This window comes from Heliconius melpomene, chromosome 7 (genome assembly GCF_056956725.1).
Source record: "Heliconius melpomene rosina isolate 202511_hmr_F chromosome 7, ASM5695672v1, whole genome shotgun sequence".
NCBI classification, from domain to species: Eukaryota; Metazoa; Arthropoda; class Insecta; order Lepidoptera; family Nymphalidae; genus Heliconius; species Heliconius melpomene.
Genome location: NC_140395.1, coordinates 6,527,641 through 6,544,211, shown reverse-complemented (window position 1 = coordinate 6,544,211; position 16,571 = coordinate 6,527,641).

Here is a 16,571-nt window from a genome sequence, read left to right as displayed (position 1 = left end):
AATATAATAAAGCGGAAGAGTTTGTTTGTTTGTCAGAGATCTTAGCGTTCAAACAAACGCTAAGATCTCTGGATCTACTGGTCCGATTTCCTTTGTTTTTGTTTTGTATAAAAGCTGCATTCTTCAGAAGTGCTATAGGCTATAGAATATAACACTACACATATAAACTAATATATTTTAAAGTACTTTCTAATTTGACATGCAATTTATTCTGCCATGTTAATAACAACCGTCGTCGCTACGCGACCGCGTTCGTTACCGCGTCATTTTGATATTCATCCTTATGAAAATAAATATAATAGTCACTTTTAGCATTTCATCTAGATTGAAATTATATTTCTATAGAAATTATATTCTTATATTTCAAGCAGGCGTAGCCGCGTCCGGGTCCGCTAGTTCAATATATAAGATATTTTTAGCTTCACGCTTCATCCCTGAAGACCTAGTGTTAAGACACTCTGTTCCCATGAAGAAATTTTCGAAGCATTGTGTGTTTAGTGGCCGTGTTACCAGAAGTACGAGAAAATAAGAATATTAAATACTTCACTTCATCGAATGGACAACCCACAACCGGTGCAATTATAATTGGACGCTAGTACCACTGCGCGAACACGGCCTTATCATATAGAATTTTATAACTAATATCATTTTCAAAAGAAAGAACAATTTTAAACAAAGACAAATTTAAACATAATAATCTATTTTTAACAAAATACCTGTCGATAAATCAAAGAGTTCTCTAATGACGCAGATAAGATATTTTCTTACAGCTTCTCACTTTATCTCGCATAGCAGAATTTGTAGAGAGAATCTAGAATCAAGTCAGATTCTACAAGTTCCATCCGAGTTGAGAGTACATTGCGTATTAATTGGCGTAACTTAACGCAGCGCTTTGTCTCACCAAATATATTTATAACCACTTCAATGTGTGTGTGTGTGTGTGTACACAAATCCCTGGCAAACTAAACTAAACCTAACTTGCAATATCATCAATGCGTAAAATTTTAATTGTAAGAGTTCGTAAATAACTTCAAAAAAATTTTCCCCATTTTTAAATATCCCTTATATTTGACGTTGCTATATATATATATGTATATTATATGTAGATGCGTTAACAAACTCAATAATACCTACGCTTTAGGGGGAGTGCATTTGATTTTAGAGGAAAAAAGTTACCCGGAGGGCTCACAAGGGTACAGTCGAGAGAACATTTTTTAGCAAGCATATAATAAAAATAAAATATATAGTACAAATTAATATAGGTCCATTTTTTTATTTAGTTTTTTTAAAATGAGTTTAAGTTATTTATTAAATTAATTATGTTTGTAATCTCGGTTTTCCATAATGATGTTAAATTTATTATAGACGGATATTTATTTTATATTCAAACAAAACCTTTGAATAAATTACATACTTATTAGAAGATAAGGCTAAAAGTTAAAAAGGTAAAACTATACTAAATTGTTGGATAAGATAAGGTAAAATATTTTTAATGAAAAATTAAATAAATAATTATTTAAATTATCATAAAAATATACTTATATGTTATATATTTACATTTATAAACCTTACAAAAAGTCAAATTTTCGAAATTTTATGAGGATTCTCTTTCACAGCTTTACTTTGTATAAGTTGGCAAAGACGTGGAAACGCGGTTGGCCGCTTTTTGCCCGTATTCGAGACATTGTTTGTACATCGGCGGAACATATCTATATCTAAACTTATAATATCGGGGATCGGTGTCTGTACATGGAAGGTATATAAAAAAACTGTTATTGGTAGCATTTAATAACGCAATATAATCAAAATTACTTTAAAAAAAGTCTGTCTGTGCGTTTGTTAACTTTAATCTCAGAACCGATTTAATAGATTTTTTAAAATAATATTTTCGCAAGCTTCATTTACATTTAATATTTGCCTTATTTTAATCGATATATATATTATATTATAAAGATATTGTTCGACAAAATGGCTATAAAAAACTGATTAATTAAATTGGCTGAAATTTTATTTATCAATATAAATAAAAGCATTATTTCAAAAATAATATTAATATTAAAAAACGAAAGTAATACAAATCACTAAATTAATAATTATGAACATAATTCAAGCGGGCGAAGCCGTGAACTGATAGGTAGTTTAGAATAAATGTGTTTTACGTGGACATTTTATATAGACTATTCTAGCTATGTTCCACATTGCGAACACGATTTTTTACTTATTAATCAGAAAACGAATGAAGAAATAATGCTTAGGTAATTAGGTACGATTTTTTAATAAAATTAGATGTGGTTGATTAACTTTATATCTAACATATAAAGTTAATCAACCATCAGCTTCATCACTTCCTATTAACTCCAATATAACAGTATTAATATTTAAAACTATAAATATTTAATATTATATTATAAGTTTGTAATAATATATGGAAATTAATAGTTTATAACATTTATCAGATGCCATAATGCTAAAATACATGATTTTAAGTAAAAGACATATAAATTTACACATTTTACATTACATTTTTATAAAGATAGCACAGAAAATTGACTTCAATAATTTTATTTGGTATGAAAAATTTTGCCCGCGTCTGTACCTAATAAAGACCCTACTTGCTTGAATGAAAAGTTCATTTTCTTGAGCGCATCCCTTCTCTTTGAAACTCTACACGGATAGACCCCATACTGATATATTTTTAATAAATTTTCGAGGGTGAATTTTTCCGGGCGGCATTAGCGCGGTGGCGATCGAATTTGAATATAAATACAGTCTTTACATTAAAAAGATGAATTTCTTGATTGAAATACTCCCCTTATATACGTTTTCATCAAAATTTGTATAAATATAATATGAAAATATAATCTTTATTTAGAAAATATAACATTTATACATATATGTTTGTACTGAGACTTCAATTTCGTTTAAATTGTATAATTAAATGAAAAAAATAAATAAAAATAAATGTAAAATTGACTACTATATTGGAACAAAAAGTATATATTATTATTACTAAAAGAAATAATACTACTATATTTTATAAGGCATTCTTTTCTATAGTGTCTGCCTTCTGGTAAAATATTGGGTGGTCTGCCACCCACCATGTTGCATGTGCCTCAAACGAAGTGGCGTTTAGCTCTACATTTTTCGCGTATATGCAGAGAGCATCTAATAGTGTCAACATTCTCCATTCTCTGCATATTTACTTCTACAAAACAACTTAAAATGTATTTAGTAATATTCGTTTTCTACGTGAGTTATATTTATGAAAACCAGAAATTGTCTAAAAATTTATTGATATTGATCTGGTGGTAAGTAGTTATATTACATATTTACATATATAATTAATTTTCACTATATTTTCGGTATTTACATCCATAGAGATAAATGAGCTTAAAAGTCAATAATTATGAAATATTTCATTTTAATGCAATTACTAAAGGACTACCGTTATAACAATTTTTAAAAATCTGAGTTTTATTTCTTAGAGAAGTACTGGCACATTTTAAATCGTAACTGGATAGTTAAATAATTTCTTCTTTGTATCCACAACCAGCAAGAAAAGACAAAACCAAAAATTAACTATCATTATTTAAATTACTAAAAGTTCATTACTATCGATTATTTCGACCATATTTGACGAAGCCACGTGGCGTGCGGTCGGGGGTGGTACAATACGTACGACGGGGGTGTGTTGAACACCCCTTAAAACCAATTTATGTTATGTACTCAGATTTTCTATTCTTAAGGGTTGTAAATTACATGGCGTGGTTACTTTTAAAACTTTGTAATGGCGTAATAGTCGGTGATACTTGTTGGTATATATTTTACTCAGGACTAGTCCTCGCCTACGACTTTTTTTGCGTGGATTTAAGACGTAAAATGGAAAATCAAGTTATTTCTTTCTCGTAATAATTTCTAGTATTCTTTTTATATGTCTTTCTTATACTATCTAATCCAGATAAATTAGGTTAAAAAAATGTAAGTGTAGTTATTTCGTCTGCCAGATTCTCTGCAACGGAAGAGTTTTATAAATATGTAGATTTGAATCGACTTTGCTTATAAATATACACTTGTAGGTACCATAGAATTCATGTGAAAATAAAAGTTAACTAAAAATACTTTTATAGTATGGTATTAAAGTAACTTAAAGATATTTTTTTAGAATTTATAGAAGCATAAAAAATAAAAATTTTAAGCGTTCAGCTGGATCTCGAACCAAAGTAGTTAAGGTAATTAAATAAAAGAGCTTTTAAAAGCTTGTACTCTTAAATTAGCCATATAATATTGAAAATAATTACGGAAATAATTCTGAATATTTAACTTCAACTCTATGGAACATGTAGGTGCCAGAAAACCTAATCTATGTTTATAGCATTCTGGTTTAGGAGACATCATTTGACTGTAATCATGATCGTTGTGAATTCGATCCCCACTCGGGGAAATAAATTATAGTCACTTCCCAGCTCTGGCAAGACGCAGCGCGGGTTTGAGTCCCGCCAACTGTTGAGTTACGACTATAATTTGAACGGGAGCTAGGTTCTCTCTATCAACTATCCTACAAGCAGGATATAGCGTGAGGCTAGCGTTGCCACAAGTTTCTCTGCCTCCCATACAAATTTCAAAATATAGAAGATAAAAAAAATTATTGTCATACACAACCATTCAATTAATCAAAGATCTGAAGGAGGCAGGGTGAGGAAATTACTAAGAATGATGCCCTTGATTGTTTTTAATAGCTTTTCTTTTTCTGCCCCATTTCGGAACACTGCGTCCCTTTTTGTCAGAATTGAGTGACATTTTTTTATCTCTGCCCAAATCACCCTTAAGCTTACTGCTTAAATTGTAATTAAGATTAAATATTTGATGGCTATTATATATTTAAATTATATATTAATATAATATAAGTAAAACTGTAAAAATCCAAGTCCAAAAAAATAATTTGTACTATTCAGTTTATTTAAAATATTTTCATTTCTCCACTCTGGTAGCCTAAGTAACATAATGCGTCGAAAAATCCGCGTCGATGATATATTTTCAAATACATAGTTTTTTTACAATTATGTGAAGCAAAAATCATATTTTTTTATTATAAAAATCCATAGATACATAAATATATTTGAATACCTAATCAAACAGCTACCGAGCCGTAGCATTACGCGTCGGCGACTCACTGCGAGAGCCTTATTTTTCATCTCGAAGTATGTACTTCAAAGGAGGGTACCACCCCTAAAAAACTTCTACCTATCTGCATTTTTATTTAAGTTTCAACAGAAATTTTTCACCCCTTAATTCAATTTTTTTCGTTAGAAAATTCATTAACGAACACGCACCGTAGGTACATTTGATGATGCCATGTTTAATTTGAAGGGTACTACGTAAATATGGGGATTTCACTTTGAACAAGAAATCTATTGATTTATTTTAATTTTTATGTTCGTTAGTTCTCATTGTGAAGTGAGGAGATGTATTGTATTTCAGTGAAGTTCGAAATAGGGATGTTGTACATTCAGTATATATAATTCATATAAAACCCTTAAATGTGCATTGTTATAGAGTTAATCGATTATATTATTATTCCATATGAAATATTTTTAATACAAAATCGATTTTTTATTTAGAACCAAAAAAACAAGTAATTAATTATGTTTTTAATGTACATCTCTTTAATGTTAAATGAAGTGATTTGTCACTTAAATAGTTTTATGTCATAAAATACCCCTCTTTATAAATTCGATTTGGTAATAAGTTACTCAATTTTTACTAAACTAAAGGTAGTGTGTAAAATATCAATTTTTTATTTAATAACAAAAATACAAACTTTAAAAACAATATCCTCATAAATTAAAAACAATAATTATGAGAAAAAATACATTAGTATTAAATTTTTTCTTAATAAAAATATATTGGGCATAGAAAGAGCACATAATTTAAACAAACAGAAAAAAACACAAAACCAACCCAATTCTCTCACGTTTTTGCAATACTAAAACAAAAAAAAATAATCCTTAAAAAAATGAAATTGAAATTTACTTAGAAAAAATCATCCCATCATAAACATTTCATTCAAAATCCATCTACCGGTTAGAATTAAGTGGCAAAAAGGCCCTTACAAAAAGGTGTCTCAGCATTAATATTCGGTTCACACATCGGATTACAAAAGAAAAAAATGACAACACAAAAAAAGAAAGTGCAAAAAAAGCACCCTTTGCTTACGAACAGAAAGAAGTTATATTTTTTTCGTCACCTCGTAATTTGGGATCAATGGTATGGATACTTGTAGATCAATAGACGTCAGCACGAGCCATCGATTTGTATGGGTTAATAGATTTTACGATTGTTATTATAGGGTTATTGGTTATTGTGACAGTATATTGTCATTTATAAGCCAATAATCGTTCAACTTAAGTTTTCTTTTTTTTTGTTTTGGCTTCACGCTGTGTCCCGCACATATGCAGAGGGAATTTGGGAACCTGGTGTGAAGACATTCCATTCCCATTTAGACACTTTCTTACCCTACTTTTCACCGAATTCTAGAAACATTGCGGGTGAGTGGTGGAATTCCTTTGTAATGGTTGTGAGTTGAACTTTCGCATATGGTCTTAAACGGCCGTCAAATAAAGAACAGAGTGATATATCACTCACTGATCTGTGTTTAAAAATATTATGTATATATTTTTATATATGTAAGCAAATTATATTTGGGCATAATATGAATATTATTAAAATTAAATAGATTGCTTGTACACTAGTATATTAAGACTCAAATATTGTCTACATATCAGTCATTATGTAATACATAAGAACATTTATATAAACACATAAAGTATTTAAAAAGAAAAAGAGAAAAAAAAATGCATTTAATCTCAACAAAAGAAATTTGCACAAAGAAATATTTTATACGAAGCATGTCTACTTACCGCCGCACTTTCGAGGTATATTCAAACAACCGTCGTTTCGTTGAATGAACAATGGGATAAAACGTAATTTCGACAAAAACAGTAAGTTTAACAGTAATTATGTAAAAAATAAGCAAGATTTTTAATATCGCCAGTCTTAGCTCCGCGGGGAATGTTAATTACCACCAAGCTTGCCAGGACCGTACTTTGAAGTTTGTGTCTACCACCTAAGTGCCAATTACGTTGCATCTCTACGGTAAAAGAAGAAACAAAATACGAGAAAAAAATCAAAAGAACGATCTCTATACTAGAACCAGTTCTTATTCATTCAATATATCCATTGAAATGGATCAAAGATTTGTATTTTCATATATTTTAGCTAGAAGCAAGGTATTTTCGATTTTATTGAAGCGAGTGATAAATTAAATTTAAACGTGCCGCCGTTTTAACTGCAAAAAAGAAAAGTTCAAGTTCGTAAAACCGGAATTTCGAGTGGACTTGTCAGTCTTGGCTACGATTTTACGGTTAAGTACGGTATTTTGTGGCGTACTGTAAGTTATAACTAATATATGTCACTAGTACTGTGTTTACTCTGTTATTATGCTTTTACTTAATATTTTTGGAATAGATAGAAACTATACTTACTCCGCAAAATATATATATTAATATTTTCAATGTCTTCACTCTGGCACCAAGGCAAAATCCCGGAGTTGAACGCCACTCAACAATCAATCGTCGAAAAATTCAACGGAAATAGAGAAACGGAGTATCTTATCACTAAGCTCTCTCTACCTACCCTGGTAACATGCGGGATACAGCGTGATATATTAATTCGATATTATTATTTTTTACTTATTTATATAAATAAGCATAAATCAAGCACAAGTCGAATACCTCAACCTCATCTACAGCTTAGACTATAATTTTCAAAAAATAATTCCTAAAACATTTTCTGTCACGGCCAATTTAGTTGAAAAGAAATGGTGGCCATAAAAGTGAGAGTTGAGTGAATTATGCCTCTCAGAGGACAGATAAACATCGGATTGGGTCAGCGGAGATGTAACTTTAAATTAATTCTTAACTTATAAATTACTTTCTATATTATTTTTGTCACAAAGTACCGGCGGGTCTTATGCAATATGCATGTGGCGAGATTTTTTGATAACTAACGTTATGTTTTTAGTCAACTTTTTTGAAGATTTAAGATTGGAGAACTACTTTTAAACGCGGCAAAGGTGGCGAAACATTTGATTTTTTATATTCCCGCTCTGGTAACAAGGCAAAGCGCGGCGTTGAGTTTCGCCGCACAACACATATTGCCTCAAGAATTCGGTGGAAAGCTGGTTGCAAAGCATAAGAACCATTACCTAATATATTTTATTATTAATTTGATTTTATTTTTGTAGTGAATTTTGTGCCCAGGCCATATGCAGAGGTAGAAACGTGCAACTGTAAACGCCACAGGTTTGATTCCCACTTGAGGAATTGAAACATAATATTTTCATTGAGTTCTGGCACTCAACACACAATGCCTGTAAAATTCAGTAAATAATGGGGAGCGGAGTGTCTTAAGTAGACTCCCTCTGCCTACCTTGTTCCGTGCGAGATACGTGAAGCTGATTTAATTTTTTTCACGTCCGAAAAGTCTAACTATGCGACACAATTTAAGAAACCTAAAACATGTGTTCCTAACACATGTTTTTAGGTTTTTATTTTTGAACTTTATTTTCTTTGGTAATTAATCTAGAAACATAGTTTTAAATTCGGTATGTGCAGAAATTGCTACACACCGCTTTTAAAATTAAAATACAATAAGCTTTGCAAACTTTCACTGCATGGCAGTAAAATTACAATAAAAAAAACAAGACAATAATATTAATTTTCCATACAATTGGTTCCAAGGAAATGAACTTCACTTAACTCTAGCGTAGCTCAGCCTAAGTTAAACAAAATTATAATTTTTCTCAATATTGAATTTTTTTGTCTAATATTTAAAAAAACACACAATTATCGTGAGAACATCAAATCCACCATATAGTGTTAATAATTAAACGTGGGCGTGAGGTGATGCTATTGGCCGGCGTTGTGTGGGCGTCACTTTAGATTATTAATAGTCAAGAAAATGGCGGTTTTAAATAATAATGGTAATTGTGGATTTTTTTCATATAATTATGTTTGTTAAACTTAAGAATGCTTTATGAGTATCATTTAAATGGCCGCCTAATTAAGATTTTTGATGCTACTGAATTTGTTATGTTAGGAAATAATGTAATTTTATATTTTTGTAGTTGATGATAAAAATATATTATTTAATTAATATATAGAGACAAAATTACTTTTTATAATAATAATAACTCAGCGCAAAGTGGGAAACAGGAATGGTTCTAATAGGAACGGAGTGTCCTAACACTAGGTTCCCAGGTTCCCTCTACCTATCTTGCTATATGCAAGATACAGCAAGAATAAGCTAAAAAAACAGTATATAATTTATGGTTCTATTATGTATCAAATATTCCCAAAGAAATTAAATTAAAAATATTAATAAATAATGATTTATTCCCCCGAGTGGCGATCGAACCCACAACTACTGTCCTACGAACGTAACAAGAATATTAATTGATAATATTAATACCAAAAGTGCTTGAAAAAATCTATTTGTTAAAGCTTCATGCTTTATCACTAATCGAGAACATCGAGCGCATACTGTTACTGTGCTACGTTTAAACCAAAAAATGATGTTTCAAATCTAATCTTTACATACTAATTAGACTGTATAGCAATATAGACGAAAAAGAGATAGTTATTCAGTACAAAAGTTTAACTAAATATTTGCATGTATGTACATATACGATGCAATCTAGAAAAACGGCCTAAGTTGAAATACTAAAAAAATATGAAGTAAGAATGAAAAATAAAGCGACTGTTTGATGACCTCTCTTTAAAACAAATGTAGCTGAACCTCTTCAGCTGTTAGGTTGTTGCTAATCTCAGAGACTACCAGTTCGAATTGAAAAAATATTTTTCCGTTGGATAGTCCATTTAATACTTAATTGTAGCCAGACTTACGGATAGAAAGCAACTCTCAGTTACTTACTTCCAATGACAACGTAGGCGAAGCCGCAGGAGAAAGCTAGTATACCAACATGTGTATTGTGTACATATCCAAGAATTTGTAGTTAGTACACCTAAAGTTTTTTTAGGACATCAATTACATTTTTGAATAAGCTATACCTGCAAACTAGACATATAACCACACTATATACGTTTTCAATACAAAAGGCTACCTAAATATAATATAAACTACATATAAAGAAAGATATGTATGTACAAACGTATTCATAATATAAACCCAAACCCCAAAATCAATACCTATTATGTACCAATAATATAAACGAGCCATGCCGTGGGGTGACGAATCGAACAAAAAACCCTTAGGGTGAGATCCCCAAATTTTTTACTTCACTTTTTCTATAGGGGAACGTCGGGCAAATCGGACGGCTAATGTCACGTCTTTATGTGCTTATTTATTGGTATGAGGGTATGTAAGATTGGGATCTCGTTTGTGAAAGTAATTGGTACTTAGCTGTATTTATTTCATGGTTGGTTTTTAGATGAATCTTTTATAATCAGACGTTAGAAGATAAGTAATGTGATATTTGGTGTACTGTTACGATTATAGGTTCAATTCTTGTATAATGCTAGTTGGGTTTTGATTTTTTAAAAATATTACACTTTGATATATATTAAAAGAATTGGCATATTGGAATAAATTAATTATTTTATATTAAAATAGCGTTTAGTATTTTGTAAAAATTTTTATGCGTATATATATTTCTAGAAATTTTTGTACTTGCTATGAACTCGACGTAGTCATGATGTAGTTGAGATATATCTATATAGGGAAAATTTAATATTATATTATTATTCTTTTCGGTTTCGTCGATTGATAAGTAAACTGTAATATTAAATCCCATCAACTCTTAATTAGATTATTTATTCAGCAAAAAGTGACAAATAGCGAGATTTTCTTCTAAATAGTTTATATTTTTTATCTTTCAAGATTCTAAAATGTAAATAAAAAAATATAATAACAATCAATGAAATGAATTTCAAAATGGATCAAATTGATTACATATAAAAAAAATTCAAAATGTTATGAAGTTTATAGCAAAATAGAAATGTAATAAAAAAACTACTTAAGTGTAATACTCTCTTTCTTTTCAATTTTACAAGTAAACAACTTATATTTCATTATACTAATAATGGAATGGAATGGAAGCCATAAAGTAAATTTAGTTATCAATAAAAAAATACAAAAAAAAAACACAAATCAATCAATAATTAAAAATTATCAAAATCAAAATGTAACACTACAATAACTAAAAGCTATCACGACGAAAGTGATTCTGGTAAAAAATCCAACCGCAAATGATATTTAAATGAGCAAAATCTCAAATCCAAAATCCATCCATGGATATAAATTATAGAGCCAGCATTTTTTCATCGCAAAAATCGACGAGGCGACGCTTTTAAAGATGGCTGCCATGCCTCTTAGCACCCTATTTTTGTGTTCTTGCCACCCTCGCCGCCCCCTATTTATGCATTTGCCCCCTGTCGCCCCTTGCAAAAGTGCACCAAGTTTTATTTCGGTTTAAAATAAAATTAGTTTGACTTAAGTCGAATGAGTGTACTTTTAATTGGTTGAGGTTTGGACCAGCTTTAATTAATGCATTATTGAAAGGAGAACTCGCTTTTAATTTTAGGAAATGTACAGTCTTGTTTGGTTAAATGCTAATTAAATTTTCATTGGAATTGCCATTGACAATACGAATCTGTATGTCGGTGTTGTATTAATTAATACCTGATATAATTTTTAATATGCATTCCGTACTTCGTACTCACACATATTAATTAATAAATAGTAAAATAGTTAAAGCTATTAATTATGTTGATTTATATAATTATTTTTAGTAATATAGCGACGTATTATTTGTTGCTATCACTACACAAAAATATTTATTCCACATTTCCATAATTTATGTGTATCTTCGCTATAGAAAGTAATAAGTATGTAAAACATATTTATCATTTTCTATCTTAAATTAGTTTAAACAATAAAAAACTCTGTTATCTGTGGAATGGATGCTTGTTTCTATTTTTTGTTAACACAAAAAGCACAATACAAATTTACAACAAACAATTTTACAATCAAAAATAAAAACGAAAAATCACTCAACACTCAAAATGAACAAACAGTACGACAAAATAATTTTAATTAATAAAAAAATAATTAAGGGAGGTAAATTAATATAAAACTCCCACGAACGGATCTTGAAATGCTAATTATGATACGAAGCGAAGTTTGAAATGCCGAAGCAACGAAAACTTTGCAACAAACATAAAGTTTGAGAGCTAACTTAAACAATAACAGGCAACTATCCTTTAACTTTCTGCAGAAACCAGCCTAATAAACCTTTTAGTTTTTATTTATTATGCGATTATATTAAAAGTTAATATGTATTATTAGAATTATTTTTAAAAAAATATTTCATCATGGACAGCTAACATAGAACGTGAAGGGGTTGTTGTCACAAAGCTAGTTTGGTATCGAAATTTTGACGTTACTTTAAAAATTAAAAAAAAAGTAGCTTCACGCTGCATCCCGCACACAACAGAGTAGGCAGAGGGAATCTAGCTTTTAAGTCGAATTCTGAAGTAATTGTTTGGTTAGCTTAGTGGCGGTAATCAACACCACGCTGCCAGCTTTGTACCAGAGCGAAGATATGAAAATACTAAATATTTCATTTCCTCATGGACACTGTGCTTTTGTGCTACGACTGACCTCAGTCTGTATTTGTCTGTCGATCAATATTTATTTTTATTTAAAAATTGTTATAACATGTTTGTAAATGAAGACCTAATTTATCAAAATTTGTATGTAAATAAAATATGCCTAAATTATTAGTTGTTATATGTTTGTATTGAAATACTGACAGTTATTTATATACAATATATACTTATTTAAATATTTTTTCGTTTATTAATCTTCAGATGCTTACTTAAAACTACAAAACTCTTAAACTTAAATAAAATGGTTACCATTTACCTATATTTACCTATACGGTTAATCAAACAAAATAGTACTGCAATCTAATATTTACCATACATTTGAATATATAAATTTAAATCGAAGCTGTTTCTTGCAAGTTTATTTGACTGGGAGATCGATGTGTGGGGCAGTGCTTCTTTTTCATGTTTCGAATGCCTTTATCGTTTGGACAGTACTTGGGCGAGTTACAAAATTTTCATTCAAAATATTTGACGAAAATATTTGTAATAGAGTTAATGATGCCAAACACCATGTTTACATACCGAAATAAAAAATACGTGTACTAAGTACTTAGCAAAATAATTTTACTTATAGAAAATATATACTGATTTACTTAAAAAAAGCTCAATCAACCCAATTTAATAATTTTATACAACAAAATTTTCTCAGTAACAAATTACTTCAGCCTTAACGCTCTGTTCTTTCTCTGTCTACCTTGCACGGCATGAGACGAGAAACCGAAAAAAAAAACAAATGAATACAATCTACAATAAAATTCACAAGTTCTGTAGATCATCCCTTTACAACAGTACTTGTACAACTAACTCTCTCATCTAAACGTTACATCCCTACTCTACTAAACGCAGCACAAGTCGCTAAGGCGCCTTTCACCCTCGTGGGCGCGACCGAAGGGACACACCCTCTGCCTACTGTGGCACTGGAAGTTTCTTGTTAGAATTTTTTAAACTATATTTTAATGTATTTTAGTATTTAATTTTTAAGTGTAGAGTTGTTATTTGGTAGGAAAATGTAAACTCAAAAAAAAAAATTATAGTTAATTATTTTGTTAATTTAGTTATTTATCTTTTGAATTATGATATGAATATTTTATGTTGTATAAAAAAACTAAATAGTAATTATACAATATATGAGAAAAAGAAAGGCAGCTTGGAATTTCGTATATTTATATTACCAATTCGAAAAGAATATATTTTAGACTTATAACAGCAAGCCCAAATATATGATCCATGTAGGAACTAGTAACTTTAAAATAGTACTCATTCAGTGCTAATAACAAAATCACAATCCTCCATCCAACACTTATCGAGACATAAATAAAAAAATTGGCTATGAACAGACGGATAAACTCTCACTGATTGAACTAAAACTGTAATTCAATTTACAATTAATGTTTTGGTTTAGCAGATATTATTAAGTTGAGAGTTGATGAGTTTGGTTGAACGCACTAATCTCAGGAACTACTGTTTAGAATTGAAAAAGTCTTTATGTTTTAGAAAATCCTATTATCGAGCAAGGCTATATTAAAAATACACACAGACACTTAGAATGTGTCTCAACTATCCACAGACAAAACAGATAAAATCAAGTATTAAAATAATATTAATATTAACACATACTCTTTTCATTAAAATAGGTTAATGCCGTCCCACCGTGAGCCCTCCTTAGCGTGGGGGCGACCCCGCTTTCTTTCTCTTATTTCAACTTTTTTCGGCCGCCATTTTTGCCACGCACGCGCACTACCCCCTCGCGTCGATGCATCGATTTATTTGATGTAAATAAAATAAGACATGGCTTATTAAGTACGTATTACGTTATGGTAATCATTGTTGTATGTGTATGTTTTATATATATATTTTTAAATAATATATATATATATATATTAATATTATAGGGAAGTAAAGAGGTCTAGTGTATTTAGGCTTAAAATATTTATAAGTTTTATTAAATTAAAATAAGATGGATGGATCTTTTAATCATTATCTTATATAAATCCGATTAAGAACTGTATGTCCGTTACGATGTATCTATTAAAATACATGCCCGGTATAAGTTAAAAAAATTAATTAATAAACTTTTCCTCGTCAAAGATTTGTCCATATTATAGATTATGATTTATATCGTAGATATTATAGATTAAGATTTTCTTTAATATAATGGAAAACGATAACGAACGTAACTTTATTCGGCTATTATTTTATATTCCTTTTGTAAGCGTTAAAAGGAATCTGAAGTAGTAGTTCGACAATGTGTGACTGACATTGTATGTTTACCCGTATTCACGTTTTGGTGATGCAAGACTAACAACAGCATTGAGTTTCACCACTCAACACGTAAGTCTCAATATCAGCCAATAAAGAAGAGAAAAATGTCACTAGATTTTCTCCGCTAATCAAGTTCCCGCAATTACATGAAAATTGAAAAGTTAAAACCTCCAATAGGTATATTTTACAAATCCCGCACTAAAACTTCCAATCACTAACTGGAGGTCAATTATGGCGGGCGGAAGTGACGGCCCGAGCCCCGGATATTACCACGCCTGTGATGGAGTCTATGGTGTCGTTAATTTATTAATTAGCCACTCTATGAGAAAAGTCATATTTTATGCAAAGTAGATGTTTTTGATACCATTTGTACAATTGTTTTTTCTAGATATATTCGCCTTTTTTACTGGCAGAGGTAACTTATGTGAGGTCACGAGACTCCTGGGATCTTCGGATTTGAAGCTACAACCGTTGCGTTTAATTGAATTAGCTTAAGTTGCGTTATGTCAACAGTAAAGAGAGAAAAGAGGAGAGCATTATATTATAACAGTGTCTCATTTATTGCCAGCATGTAAAAACATATATGGGAACGATATGGAAAGAGCAGAAGAACCTTCTGGAATTTACTTTTCTATTTTCTCTCTTTCTATATGTATATAACTAAAGCTAAATCCACATTTGTCAATTAATTATAGGTAAAGGGCAGTTATGGCGGGCGGAAGTGACGGGCCGAGTTCCGCGATACCGGATATTACCACGCCTCCATTCGATTCCGATGCATCGGAGTTTTTTAATTAACTTACTTGATTTCGATTAATATGTTGTCTTGACAGACGAAAAGTTCTTTTAGAAAATAGTGTTTGTACGATTAAATAAAATCTTGACGTGCGTCGTAATTTCTATAATATAATCAGATTTTCTATAATTTATTCAGATCAGGTCGTCGAGGTGCAGTGGAAATAGACTGTAAAAGTGGTGGTTGGGTTCGAACCTCACACGTTCAGCCACACTCAGAAACACCAATTAGGTACATAAAAAAAATATTAAAATTGAAATTTAAAATCTTGCTGGGAGGCTGATGGAAATTTAAATTCACTACCTCCGTGTAGTAGCACATATCCATATTCAATTTTTATGCAGGTTAATTTCTTTGTTCTTCTTTTCTCCTTTATATTAAATCATATGATAGCACGAATATTTCTGTATAGGCTATAAAGGTTAAAAAATGAAGAAAAAACATGTGGACATTCACTATAATACTTTCTATATATCTACAAATATGAGGCAGTCCTGGCATAGCGGTACAGCGTGTGATTGTAATCATAATGGTTGCGGGTTCGATTCGTGCGAGCAACGATCGTTAAGTATCAGTGTCGGAATTCAACGAACTCACAACCAATGCGTCGTGCCAACTTATAATTGAAGAATCAGCTTCAATGTATCCCGCACACAGCAAGGTAGACAAAGGGAACATAGTGATAAGACACTCCGTTTGCCATTTTACGCCAAATTCTGGAGGCATTACGTGTTGAGTATCAGAACTTAACGTCGCGCTCTGCCTCG